Raw genomic sequence first — 14,660 nt, forward strand, 5'->3', positions numbered from 1 at the left:
ACTTCACACTGTGAGGGGTCAGGATTGTAAGAAAGTAAATTTGAAGTGTCTTATCACTGTCTTTCTAGTGAAGTTGTAGCATTAGGATGCTATTGCAAGACTTCCCTTTTTTGAGAGGGAAAGAGCACATAGTTTGTTCAGCCTTTTTAGACCTCTATAAATCCAGTGAGCCAGTGGACCAGGTACAGACACCGCACTCATCTATGCAGTACTTTGACACCTTATGCACGCAGACAAGATACCAGCTTCTCTCTGCATTGTATTTCCCACAGCTCTCTCCATCCCTGATCTATATCTTCAACATGACCCTGAGGCTACTTCACTATTAATAGTGAAGCAGATCCATGTTTGGGATTTCCCATAACAGATTATATAATTTCTGCTTCTGATCTGGCGTTATTAAGGCAATGAGAACTCAGTGGGTACCTGCTGACCTGAGTGCTTCTGCACAATTTACTTAGTGGGTTGGTTTGTCAAATAGAATCAGGTCTTATGCAATTATGAAAGACAGACGTCTGTAGGATCTGCAGAAGGAATGAGCTAAGATCTCATGTTAATATCTGAGTGTGAAGAGTTCCATTTCACTTATCTACCTTGGTCATAATGCTCACATCTGTTTATCTCCTGCTGTCCCACGTAGCCTGACACTATTAACATTTGACAGAAACACAATTACCAGTGGTTTTTCCAAGCTGCACTGTGAGCTTTGGGAAAGATATTCTCCCTGCTCCTAACAACCCAGAGCAATGGTAGCCTCCCATCTGCACAGCTGGGTAGTAGGGTAGTAGGTAGGGGATAGGATTAGCAGAACAAGATGAAGGCAACGACTATTTAGACTGCATGCCCCTTCCGTCACGATGCTCCTCTAGCAGTGGGCTGGTGACTCCAGCTGGGATGACTGATGAGGTGTCTGTGGCTCAGGATGACAGATTGCAGGCATGGGGATCCTGTTTGCAGAGGCAGCGTACTCATCACTGTGGGAGAAGTTAATGAGGGTCACACGCTGCATCCATAAGCATCCCGATTTTGGAGGTAACTTTTGACTTCTCACCACTCTGTGGGACACAGAACATACAGGTGTGGTCATGAATACCTATGAAGTATTTGGGCTCTTTGAGAGGATTGCAACAGAAAGCCTGTGAAGAAAGAGTGACTGCCCTCTGAGCAGTGTTTGAAGAGCCAGCAGGTGGAGGAGCAGAGAAAGTCAGAGCAATTGCAAATCCAAAATGCTGATTGTTGGGTATCCTCATTCTCTGTTTTCCATTCTCTGGAATGCAGCTGTTGTTATTGCTGGTGCTGGATCAGTGTTTTTCAGCAGGGACAAAGTGAGCCACAGCGTCCAGGAAGTGTCCTTTGCAGAGTGGTACAAGGCCGTTTCTGAAAGGTACTGAGTAAAATGTGCTCAGCTCCAGATGGCTTTAATGAAAGTTTTTGGCCCTTCTCAGGACAAGATACATTTATAAGAGCATTTATAATGTGCCAGATTTTGAAAGAAACATTGTTAACTAAGTTTTATTGCACCATAAGGATGTGTGAATGTACCACCAAAAGCAGCTGTTGCCTTAGAGTCTGAGCAGCTTACAGCAGGTCTTGGTCTGGCTCTATGCTGTTTATTAACTAAGAAGTACCATCTGATTACAGCAGAGTTCCACTTTAATTAGCCAAAATTAGATGCTTATTTCCTAAATGAGTCTTTGATAAATTTAGTTTAATGCCAGTGCAAACACTAAACTCAATGTACTGCGGTGTCATATTTGACTCAGAAATTTGAGTACCTCAAATTATCTCGTCTTGTCACAATGGGAGTGAAACATCTTTGTACTCCAGCCAAGTTTTCTTCCTCCATCAGAGATCAAAAGTTCTATACCTTTCCTCTCTTGACACATTTGTATGTCCCCTAAATCGTCATTCTGCACTGAAGGCTGCTCCGGAGTGGCTTAGAGTGATCCGGAGCAACATGCTGGCACAACATTTTCAGCACTCTACAAGATCATCCAGTAATGTTTGACTCCTTTCGTTCAAAATTAGCCAGATTTCCATTAAATGATTTCCTTCTATTGCAACAGCCTTGATGATTTTCTACGGCCTTTGTCAGTCACTTTAGTTAATATCAACTGTAAAGAATTACCAATAGTTTTCCCTTTAAACTGATATACTGATTTTTGAAATATTAACACATATAGGGATTGTTGACATAAAAATGGTCAAAGGTACCTCTGGAGGACATCTGGTCCAAGCCCTTCTATTCAAGCAGGGTCACCCAGGTCATCTCTATACCCTATGTTTCTTCATCTTTCATGAACAAGTGAAGGGTTATTCAATTTCTATTGCTAATTAACTAATTTAACACATGGCAATGACTAGGTTAGGTCTTCATGTGAGCAGTACCAGGATCGGATCACTATCAGCAGGGTTCCATTTATTCTGTTAATTCCAGTCTATACCATGGGCTTTGCTGATCATTCTTCCTCTTATACTACAGTGCACTTGTTGCACAGGTTCCTGTCCAACCTCTCCTTGCAGTCCCAGGGGTACCCTAATATACCCCTTGCATAAGAGTTGTCAGCTGGGTTGGAGCACTCTGGGGTCAGCACTTTGTGCTGATTTGCTGAATTCCCTGTGCAAGTGAATGTAATGTGCAGACTGCTTGCCAGTGTTTTAAAGACCAGCTTATGTTTTAAAAATAACTTTTTAAAAAACAATTCTCCTCTACCTTCTCCCCTAAGCCAGACAATTCATTCACGTCCTTGGTTATATATTGCTTTTCCTCATGCTTTCCTAATAACGCCAATGGTATTTTTCTGAGAAAAACTCCTGGAGTATTAACCATTCCTCTTCTCTCACAGCTTATTTCTTCATTGGGATCATAATCCTCTGCAATATATTCATTGATTTCTTCTGGAAATGTTAATAAAATGTAGTTCTTTATACTTAGTGGTCTGCAAACGTAAACAGTTGAAATTTTCAAAACTGAATCGTGACTTTGCAAGTTCCAACTGAGACTACAAGAAAGCTAGGGGGGTTTGTATGGGAAATGTTTCTCTGCCTTCTGAATATTAGGTTTGCTCCTCTGAACTGGTTTGGGTCAGATGCCCATAACAAGCAATCAACAAAATAAATGTCTGCCAAAAAGTAATCAAGTAGCTTCTAGACAATGGCCTAAACACAGAGTCTTGTGCCCCAAGGCTGGAGTGTTGCCGGGGGTTCTTGTGGCCAAGGTATGGGACCTGGCAACTGGACTTCATCCAGTTGGTCTCATCCCAGAGATCCAACTTGTCTAGATCACTCTGTAGAGCCTTCCCTGGCAGAATGACACTTCCTCCCAACTTGGTTTCATCTGCAGACTTACTGAGAGTGCACTCAATGCCCTTGTCCAGGTCATCAATAAAGACTTTGATCAAGACAGGACCCAGAACCGACCCCTGGGGAACACCACTCGTGACCATTTACCAGCTTATTAACTCCATTTGCCGCCACTCTCTGGGCCTGGCTCTTCAGCCAGTTCTTTACTCAGACAATAGTGTGTCTGTCCAAACCACAGGCTGCCAGACCCATGAGAGGTTTTATTCTGCTCCCCATCTAAGACTTCCAGATGAGGGGTTAGAGTACCCCAAGAATAAGTGGTCTGACTTTTAAAGACAGATGCAAAGAAGGCATTGAGGAGCTCAACCTTATCCTTATTCTTTTACTACAGTGGCCCAGTTTAGTTCAAGTTGGGCTTTTGCCTTTCTAATTTTCCCCCTGCATATCTTAGCTAGTGACCTTTTTGTACCCTTCCTGAGTTGCCCATCCCTTCTTCAACAGGAGGTACACTTTCTCTCCCCAAAGCCACCACAGGTACCTTTTCTATCCCTTGTACAGAGCCTTTAACACTGAGCATCCAGCCAGTCAACCTGCCAGCCAGGTTCCCAGGCAGATGATAAGTCTCACACATGACAAGAATTTCTATTTCCAGCCCCATTTTGCAGAACACAAGAGCTCTGGAAGTAGCTTGCTCATAGGCATACACTGAAATCACAGATCTGCAAGTAGCAGCTGGAGTGGATGCTCTAACCTCCCAGGTGCCTTATTCTGTCCTCAGGTCCATAGTGGGGGCCTATGTCAGACTTCGGACATGCGGCACAAAGGTATGAAGAGTAAGGAGAGCATCCAACAAAGTGTGCATTGCCTGAAGCAGAAAGTAGGTTTCTCCTCACATTGTGGCTTATCTTTGTTTTGGTCTGGCTCCCAAACCCATTGAGATGGGCTTGCTGGCAGAAGCAGGGCTCTTCTCTCTCAGAAAGGGAAAGACTTTGGGCACCGTGCAGAAACATGACAGCTTCTTTCTGTCTCCATTGGTTGGGAATGATTGGGTTGATTTGTGTATGAAGTTTGACAGGTAGCAGTCAGTTGTCATGTTCAGGCTGGGAAACAGCACAAGGAGGTCCTCAGTCCAAGATATCACCCAAAAGAAGGGTAGATGTCTTTATAATCTCCATACAGCCTGGGCAAGATGAGAGAAAGGAAAATGCCACAACAGAGCTATGAGAGAATGCCCTATAGATCAACTATGGGACAGATCTCATTTCTTCAGGCAAAAGGGGACAGAAATTTCTGAAAAGGAAAGTGGATTTAGATTTGCCAGGGAAGGTTCACATTGGATATTAGGAAAAACTAATTCTCAGAAAGAGTATTGAGGCACTGGCACGGGCTTCCCAGGGAGTTGGTGGAGTCACTGTTCCTGGAGGTGTCCAAGAAACATGTGGATGTGGCACCGAGGGACATGGTTAGTGGGCATGGTGGGGTTGGGTTGGCAGTTGGACTAGATGAGCTTAGGGGTCTTCCCCTACCTTAATGATCCAGTGATTCTATGAAAGCAGCCACAGGCTGCTGGGAGAACTAAGAATCAACTTGTTAAGTTCTTCTGAATAGGCAGGATACAGTTTCTGTTGGGTGCTTTGGTCCCAACTGGTAAACAGATCTATTGTTTGGACCCTGATACAGCTCTAGCGTGGGAACTGTTCCCATGCAAGCAAAGAAATACACCTGTACCACAGTGGTTTTAAAGCAGGTGTCTTGTGGGAGTGGATGCTTCACAAATGAGCTTTTCCTAGGCTGTTTTAATAAATCAAGAAGGAAAGCATATTCTGACCAGCAAATCCTTGTTATTATTTCAGCTAACTGCGAACTCTGCTACTATTTTGGCTCAGCCACCTGCTCGCTAAAGCCTAGTTTGTTGCTAAGTGTCAAAATACCCTAAATCAGAACTGGTGTCTCAGCTAGCAACCAAGCAGCAGTAACACTAATGAGTCTGCAACATGACTTACATGCAGGATCTCACTGCCTGCTACTATAAGAAGAGCAACTGTAGAGACAAGTAAGCCTGCATGAACACAGACAGAAAAATCTAGCACTACTCTGGTCATTTTTTGTCGTTGTTCAGAACATCTATTCAGGAAAATCAGAACATTTCAGCATCATATAGCTGAGTTACTGAAACTTTATAGACATGTTATGGGGGAAGTCCTAACTTAAGTGAAGTCAGTATTGTTCAGTTATATTCCAGAGATCATTTTTTGATTTTGCAAGGGTGTTTGTACTATAAATTAGTATTCTGACACAGCAAAGGCAGCAGTAATTCTGAAGTATTGAGCTTAAAGTGTTAAGATCAGCAGGTCAGAGCTTGGCTATCAAAATGCTTGGCCTATTGCAGCACGTTACCTTCTTTCTGGTTGATTCACTCACCTTGACTCTGAGCATGCTCTGGTCAACAAAGATGGGTTGTAAAGATCATGCACATCATTGAAAAAATGTTCCTAAGTGGAAACGGATGAGGCTTCAAACACCCAAATACTCATCAGCAGTGACTCAGAGACTGAAAAATATTAATTCATAACACAGACCATGAGGTCAGTATTCCTGGTTGCAGTTTGAAGCCCAGGGTGGCTGGGGGCTCAATAGAGGAATGAGACATGGAGGACATTGGTGAGCTCTCATCTCAGCTTCTTTCCATGCTGGCACTTGGTAATGTTCACAGAGAAAAAAGTGGCATTCAGCCTTGACCTTTGTTATTTGAAGAAATAGAGGGAGAACTGGAAAAAGAAGTGTATAATAATCCCCTTCCCTTTCCTTTTCCTTTTAAAACCAATAAGCTTAGGCCCAGCAGGGTGCTAAGCAGTGCAGGCCTGCTTTTCCTGCTCTTTCTACAGCCCAGTGGGATCCATTAGTCCCTCCAGCTGTGCCGCTCTGGGAGCCCTCACTGCCCAGCAGAGAGGAAGTTTCAGGCACTTACAACTAATGAGCCTCATTTGGAGATGATGAATAATGTGCCAGAGATGGGTAGGATCAGGGCAGGAGGGGCAGAGGCCCTCAGCCTGGGGAGGAAGGATGGAGAAGAGCAGGTGATAGTAACCCGCAGCACCGAGTCGGCTTATTGGCACTTAGGCAGAGGAAAGTGCTAGGGGCATGTGGTACTTCAGCTGTAAAAGTATGCCTAGCCCTGGCTCAGCAAAGCATGAGAGCACTTGCTAGACATGAAGCCATCATGTACATGACAACAGGTGAAGAATGTTCATCATGCCAGGTGTGTGCCTAAGAAAGACTGACTCATAGGAGGGAAATTTGATATCTCCAATAATGACTCTGTTATTTGCCTGCAAAAAGAAAAGGAAAAGCAAAGAGAAAGGGAAAAGGAAAGAGGGGAAGAAAAAAAGAGGAGAGGGAGAAAGTAAAAAGGAGGAGGGAAAAACAGAGAGGAGGAGGAGAAAAAAAGAGAGAAAAGGAAAAGGATTAGGAGAAAGGAAAAAAAAAGAAAAAGATGTAAGAAGAAGGGGAAAAAAGAGAGAAAGATTGAAAAGGATGAGAAAAGAAAATCCTTCACAGTGAAAAAGCAGTTTTGAGCCCTGGAAATAGTGGGAGTTTCATCTGAGAGTGGCTTTTGGGAGATTCTCAAAGTCTGAGATAATTTCCCTTAAGGGAATCAAAAGAAGGCTTGCACATTGTTTTTTAAATTCATTAATGGTGGTGGGAGTAAGCCACACATCAGTAATGTGCTCATCCCATGCAGAAAGGAATGAGGGAATTCATAGCCTCGCAAATTAAAGCCTGGGTTCAGCTTGTCTTCAAGTTTAAGTAGGCAAAAACAAGCAAACAAACAAAAATACTAGTAAAGATGTGGAGGAAAGGGAAAAAAGTAAGGAGGAGAGAAATCTAGCATTACTCTACTAGGAAAGCCACTCCCTTGATTGGGGATCCAGTACTGATGAATGTGAGAAAATCCTCCAGGAGAAGACCTGTTCCTGCTGACATCAACTATGCTGCTGCTTTGGACTTCAGTCTCATCACTTGTCATGTTTTATATTGTAAAAGAAATACATGAAAATTCATGTATAAATCCCCCCATAAAGAGATAAGTGAATAGTTCTCAGGGCCTAATCCTCCTGCCTCTCTAAAACTGGACATTCTGCCCTGCAGAAGCACAGCTAAGTACATTTTTGGCATGGAGCTCAGAAAGATGGCCTCATATATAGGCACTAGTGAAATAATATCAATAATGCCAAGTATCTTTTCCATAAAATGCCTTACTGTAAGGATGGGAAGCTAGATAAAATGCCTCCTTTCACCAATACCATGTGGTATATAGTATAAAGGTATTTTAAACAGCTATAATTGGATATAGTGTAGCTTGAAAAAGTCCTAAAAGGGCATAATTACAATAATCAGTGCAGTAATGTGGGACGAGACTCTGTGTTGAAAGTAGGCTTTCACTTTGAGTCAAAAGATTTTCCTTCTGAACCAGATCCCTGAAACCAGGGTTGCTCACTCTATGATGCTGCGGCTGATCAGCAGATGAAGCAGCAGTTCCTCCATCACCACTCTGCTTCACATGTTCAAGTCCTGGCCCTGTGTCAGACCCACAACACATCCTCCTGCATTCTGGTGAGGAGCTGGAGAAAGTGCACAGATTTTCTCAGCAGAAAACCATTCATTCATAACAAATGAAATCATCACTGCTGTACACATAATTGCAGAGTGTAACACCAAGCAGGAAAGCAACTGCCTAAATCTTCTTGAAATGAGATATTGGTCTTCAAAGCATAAATGGAAAAAGAATCAGAAATGCACTTATGGGTATAAAAGGATGCTACCAGGTAAATGTTTCTTTTCAGTCTTCCTCATTCTTTCAACAGAGCAGCAGCTTGTCTTGCTACCTCTGTGGATACTGTCAGGGCTAGATCCTTGGCTTGTGAATGCCAACTGAACACCTCAAGAAAACATTCCCTGTCTTACTGTTTACAACATGCATAGAGCCTCCCTGCATGCTGGGAGGGACTTGGAGCAAAGGAGGGAAAGGTAGGACTAAAGTCAGGCTTCCTTGGCACAGGTTGGATGAAGGGCCTGGATGATCTCAGAAGTACTATTCTCCATCCTCACATGAAGGCCACTGTGAAGGTAGGCAGCACCAAAATTCACCAAAGGTATCATGATCATGACCAGCATGGCCAAGGCATCTGCATGAATTACATGCATTTGTCAGTGGTGTCCCACTGACAGTGGAGGAATCTTACACATCTAAATATCACCGGACCACTTTTGGGACATGTGCTCCTACAGATGAAAGGTGATTATTACTAAACATTAGGATGGTGTGTCAGATGTTCCATCTATCTCCTGGAACAGTGATACACAGACATCTAAGGAATACATACTGCTAGTGCAGAATACATGATGCTTCCTACTGACAGTTCCAGAGGATTCAGCTGTTTTTACTCAAGGTTTTTCTGTGGTAGAGGTGGTTTTTATGTACACTTAGTAACTTCCAGTATTACTAGATGTTTCCCTCAATCTCTCAAGAGCTCAGGTAAACCATACAGAGCTTCTGTTTCCTTCAGCAAAGAGTCTACCAGTTGTTCTCCCAGAGTGGCTGCTGTGTGAAGACCTGCCCCTGTAGGTTTGACTGATTCTTCCTTTGGTGCTTTCTCACATCTCACAGATGAGCTGTGCAGGCTGCATGCACAAAGCTGTGAAGGCACTGTGGATGTCAGACCCCTAATACCAGACAGAAGCCATCCAGTTGCTGCATGCTGATGCAGCAGTAGCAGTGGGTATGCTGAATACTGGGCAGCATCCAATGGTTATGACATGGGACATGGTCCTCTTCAGTAGGCATACCTTAGGAAATATCGGTTGTAGATGGACAGTTGGACTAGATCACCTTGGAGGTCTTTTCCAACCTTGGTGATTCTGTGATTCTGTGGTCTTGCGGTGTGCAGTGTGGATGCTGATGGGGCATGCAACTCATGCACCTGCAGTGAAGACATAGTAATCTTAGCAGCAGTACTGGGTAGAGAAGTGCTGAGGTGGTTACGTCAGCGGTTGTAGCCATTTAGTACTCCATACCCTGCCTACTGACAGCCATGCATTATTACATCATTGTTTATCACCAATTTAGACAGCAGCCTCCTGAGACTGGGACCCCGTTCACGTTCAGTATTTGGCAATGCCGTGTTGCAGTATTTTTGGTAGGGGACAGGTGGGGTTGTGTGAGAGACTGGATGGTGACAGCATAGATAACAGGCCAAGAAGAAGGGAGAAACATTTAAAACTATTGGCAAATCACAGCCTTCCCCTTTTCCTCAGGCTCTGTTTTCTTTCTAGCTCCCTAATAAATGTATTAATCTAAAAAAAAAAAAACCAAAACAAAACAAAAACACAAAAAATAATAAATAAGCCTTCCACATTAACATGCAAAACAATCTTCACTCACAAGCTGCAAGATGTCATCAGCTCATGGAGCCTGTCAGCAGGTCAGCGTTGCAACTGAAGTTTATTAACGGGGCTGACAAGGTTGTGCCAGTCTGCCTGCACCAGCAGCAAATCACAAGGTTCCTAATTCAGAACTTCTTATTAACAACAGTCCCTGCTCCTTGTTTTTATTTGTAGGACTGATTGAGGGCACTGTAAGACTGAAAGTGAGCTGTCCAAGGACTTGAGTTAAAGTCCGGGGGTCAGGCTCGAAGGAGCAGAGCTTTATAAGTATGTGCACTTCCTGTGATTCCGCTGGTTTACTGTGATAGGAGCTCTGATAAAAAGAGCATGCAAGCTAATACACAAGAGAACAAGGTTGCCTGCAAGTTACTGGTATTCTTATGCTCCATTGCCTCTAGAGAGCGGTGCTCTTGGAAACACACAGCCGTCTTGTAGAGCTTATCAGATAAAAGGCAGTTTGCTTTAAAAAATAAAGAAGAAGGAAAAAAAGAAAAAAAAAAAAGAAAAGAAAGAAAATTGCTTTATTTATTGAATTCTGGTGCTTCGTACCAGATGACTCATTGTCACACTGCTTTTTCCTTTTCTCACTGAACTGAAATCGTGTGGCACATTACTTTTATCCATTGTGGCTTGTTGATAAGATGAAAGGAATAAATTCAAACTTGAAGATTTTGATATCCCAGCAAAGATCAGGAACGATTTAACATTTTTCCCCCATGGTCAGCCTGCTAGCTTTCAGAACTGCTTAGCATTAGTGGCCTTAGACTCAACATTTAAATATTTTATAGGCTGCTTTGCATTGGTTCTGGGACCCTAAAGATGCAGAAATGAAGGTCATCTGAAGTCATCAGCTCTGCCGGTTGGATTTTAGATAGGAATACTTCCATAAATATCTTCCTTGGGTATGATATCAAAAATCAGACAAATTACAGTTTTGCTTGTTGTTTCCAAGAGACTGATCTAACTCCAGGAAGCTGGCACAAGTATTCTTTGTTTTTATTGGGAATTGGATTAAGCTTCAGTATACAATGGACCAGCAGCTATTTGTTTAGCGTGAAGTCAACAGAGCACAACTGGCTATAGTAAAGATGTGCCAATTTACAGCATATGCGGACCTGGCAACATATTGTTCCTCAACAGCTGAAATAAAAACACTGACTCCACAATCACAGGTGGATATCAGGACTTTGGTTTCAAAGTATTCAGATTTGAGCAGTTTGGGGTAGTAGGGTGGAAAATAACAAAGCTGTTTTTTCCTTGACAAATATTTTTTATCTGAGTTATTATTTTTGTATATTAAGTGTGAAAATCCCAAATATTTCTGTGTGAAATATTTCATTGTGCACTAATACAAAAAGAACACAGTGGAGCACAGGCCTTTCAGCAGAGCACATCCCCCAGCTTTTAGACAAGGTGCAGTGATATGAGTGTGTTTGGCAATATGGAAGTTAGGCAGACAAATAGAACAAACTCTTTGTTACTTGTCCTGGAGAAATTCCAGATCCTGTTTAATCACTTTATTTTATTTTTACTAAGTTAGAAAAATACATAAAGATTAAGTTGTATAGAAATAAGATGGAAGATGAAGACGAAAGTGCTACTTTATTACATATAGCTGCTTTCCTTACCAATAATAATAATAATCAACAAAACAAATTCCTTTGATTTATAATAATAATAATAATTTTTGATAATGATAATAATTTTTGATCACATTCAATAATGACACAGTGCTTATGAGGTAATGTTCACCCAAGAGATATCAACACATTTTGAGATGTCAATGGACATTTTGGCTCTGAAGGGCCAATGCAGCAAGCAGAGAGCAGGGTTTTATTTAGGTAGAATTGGGATAAAGAAAATTGATTTTTGACCAACCATGAGTACCGCAGAAAGAAATTACCGCACTTCTTAAGGGAACAGAAGTTCAGTTACCCCCATGGGAAGAGATCTAGGCTTCATTTCTCAGTAAAGCTGAATTTCACCAAGACTCAGTAATTAAACCACATGCTTTAACAGTCAGGATATTTGCAGCCAAATGAATGTTTCTTCCTACTTAATTGATAGGAAGGCACATTTGCATTCAGTGCTCACCAGGGTTAAATTATAGCTGCATTGTGCTACTCTCTACTCAGGCCAAAGTCTATGGAGACAAATCTCAGTGCTTGGTAGATGTCACAGGTCAAGTCCCACAACCTCCATTCATGTCAAGAGATTGCTCTTCTTTTTCAAGCAGGGCCATTAATTGCAGTGGGCCCTTCTCAACAGTGACCATGCTTGTAAGCTGAAGAGAAATTTTGAGTTAGGGAAAGCAACTCCTTCAAGGTTATGTGTTTCACAGATTTGTATTAATCTGCAATGATATATGTTGAAGAAAACATTTACCTTGGGCTCTGAGCCAATTTGATCCCAGTTATTAGGGCCTCACAAGGAACTGGATCACTATTAAACACCTGTGTGTCACAGGGGCATTATGAAGAGCTAGAAGTGTTCCAGAGACATTTGATAGTGCTTCTGATATATCTGTATTTTACACCATTTCCCAGGTGGTCCAAAGTCAGTCTCTAAGATGCTCATTTCCTGCAGGTGTTTGGAAATAACAAAGGAGCAGTGGGTCTGCCTCATCGTCACCATTTCCAGCCCTCTATGCCGTGGATGTCCAACCTTTGGTCTTGCCTGTGTCACATTGAGTGAGGAGAAATTGTCTGAGACTGCATGTAAAATATATAATAGAACTAACTTATGTAACTAACAAATCTTATCTTTAATATATATTTATTAAAATAAAATAAAAGAGCAACTTAATCATAAAACAACTGAGATGTTTGACCAGATTTTTACTAAACTATTGCATCAGGCAGTGTTCAATGGCAGCGTTCAATGGCAGCGTTTGCAATTAGTGAACTCTCAAAGTGTTTGTCAGAGACTTTTAATGAAATTTTACTCTTCCTTATCTTCAGCTTTGAACACAATTCTTCACAAAGGTACGTACTGCCAAGTAATAATAACATGAATAAGGTGTGATTGTGAAATGAGGGATATTTCCCTCTAGTAAGAGAAGTCTTAGAAATGTCTTGTAGAGGCACAAGATCAATTTTTTGATTGGATATCTTGTTGCAACTCAGTCAATTTCATTTGAAAATTTGCAGGTAATGTATTCATGTCGATTGAAAATGGAATCACAGGCAAACCAATAAAATCAATGAATTTTTCAGCATTATTGAAACCTATTCTCAAATTCCTGCATCAAAATGGCAGTTATTAAGGCATTGCAGTGCATCAGTAGAGAAGAGAATATCTGTGTCAAGGAAGAATTGCGTTTGCTCACTCCTTTCTAAATTAAGACTTGCAAACCAAGGTGAAGAAAATAATTGGGAGAAACAAGATGCAGGTGCAAAGCAGGAGGCACAGTGCCTAGTCACAAGGAAGTGGGACCTCTGTCAGCCTGCAGGGAAATAGCAAGGGAAAGGGGAAAGCAGATGCTGCTTTCTGGCAGCTTGAATGAGAGGTTATGTCAGTAGGGATGCAAGGTTTTTTAGGATTTTACTACCCTCACCAGCCTTTTATTTTTCTTCACATTACATGGTCATTTTGACTGGAGAAAAGAGTGAAAATTGTCGTCTTGCTGCTTGAGTGAGAGGACTACAAGGCAGCAGACAGGTCCCAGCTGGAAGCAGAGAGACACCAGTTGGGACAGAAATACCAAGTGCTCTCCCACAGCTTGTGAACAAGCAGCACTTGCTCCTCACCTTCTGAAGATGCTTTGAAAACTGGAAATCCTGAGAAATTATCTTCTGTGGTAAAAAAAAAGGAGGCTACTTTCCAAATGAGTAACTTCAAGAAAAAGAACTCTTGACAGCCACACATGAGACTGTTTCCATCAAAACCTTGATTTATTACAAAATTAGCAGAGGGACTGGCAATATTGCTCTAGAAATTCTCTGAGGCATGTAAGAGGGTTTGCAGGTCCCCTAGATCTTCCTGCCCTATGTTCACAGTTAGAGCAGTAAATAAAGGACATTATGAGGAGAAACTGATTTTGCAGTCCCTGAGGGAAAAGAAGATTAAGTCTTAGCCAAGCTGTGGATACAAAGCACCACCATAACACCTTCTGGACCAATGGCTCTAGTAGCCACCAAATAGTTTTGTCAGTGAGAGGTGATACTGATAACTTATAGCTGCAAATTCAGACCTAAAAAACCCAACCAACCAACCAAACAAACAAAATAACAGCAGAGACAAAATGTGCAAATGTAAAGTGGGCTTTCAAAGACAGAAAAAATTAGACAACATCTGCCAGGGCTCACCAATGTCCTGGATTCATATGAGTAAGACAATTCTGAATAAATAGATTGGTTACATTGATGGGATGAAGCCAGAATGCTTTTTGGAGGAACGTTATTTCAAGGCCAGGGGAAAATATGGTGTGGTCTACTCTGCAAAGCAAGCATCACCATCCTGGCTGCTTCTCCTAGCAGTCCTCAACTCATAACTGCACAAGGTTGGCAGCACTACCTGCAGCAGCAGCTAGAATACGACATTTTACATTTTATTCCTGCAGCAACTCTCCCCCTTTTAAGTCATTTTCATTCATTGTTCTATTTATTTTGTTTTATATATTGTTTTTTTTTTGTGCTTGTTAGCTAATAACCACATTACCTAAGTCGTCTTTTACCACGTGTGATACAAACTACTAAAAGTAATACCGTGAGCAGTGAAACACAGCTAGCAGCTTGGCAGATTCTGGAGCAGCTGTTATAAATCAGTGTATAGCCTGATAGGCTGCTAGAAAAAACTCAGTATTGAAGACACTATCCTCCATGATGGGATTTGCTGCTTTTTACTCACTTCGAATGTGGCTTTCATGCTGTCTTTTAAAAAGAGTAATCAGAATGATGAGTCACTCCCATAGG

The sequence above is a fragment of the Coturnix japonica genome, chromosome 2 (assembly GCF_054131305.1).
Source record: "Coturnix japonica strain WE chromosome 2, WE-NBRP24, whole genome shotgun sequence".
Classification (NCBI taxonomy): domain Eukaryota; kingdom Metazoa; phylum Chordata; class Aves; order Galliformes; family Phasianidae; genus Coturnix; species Coturnix japonica.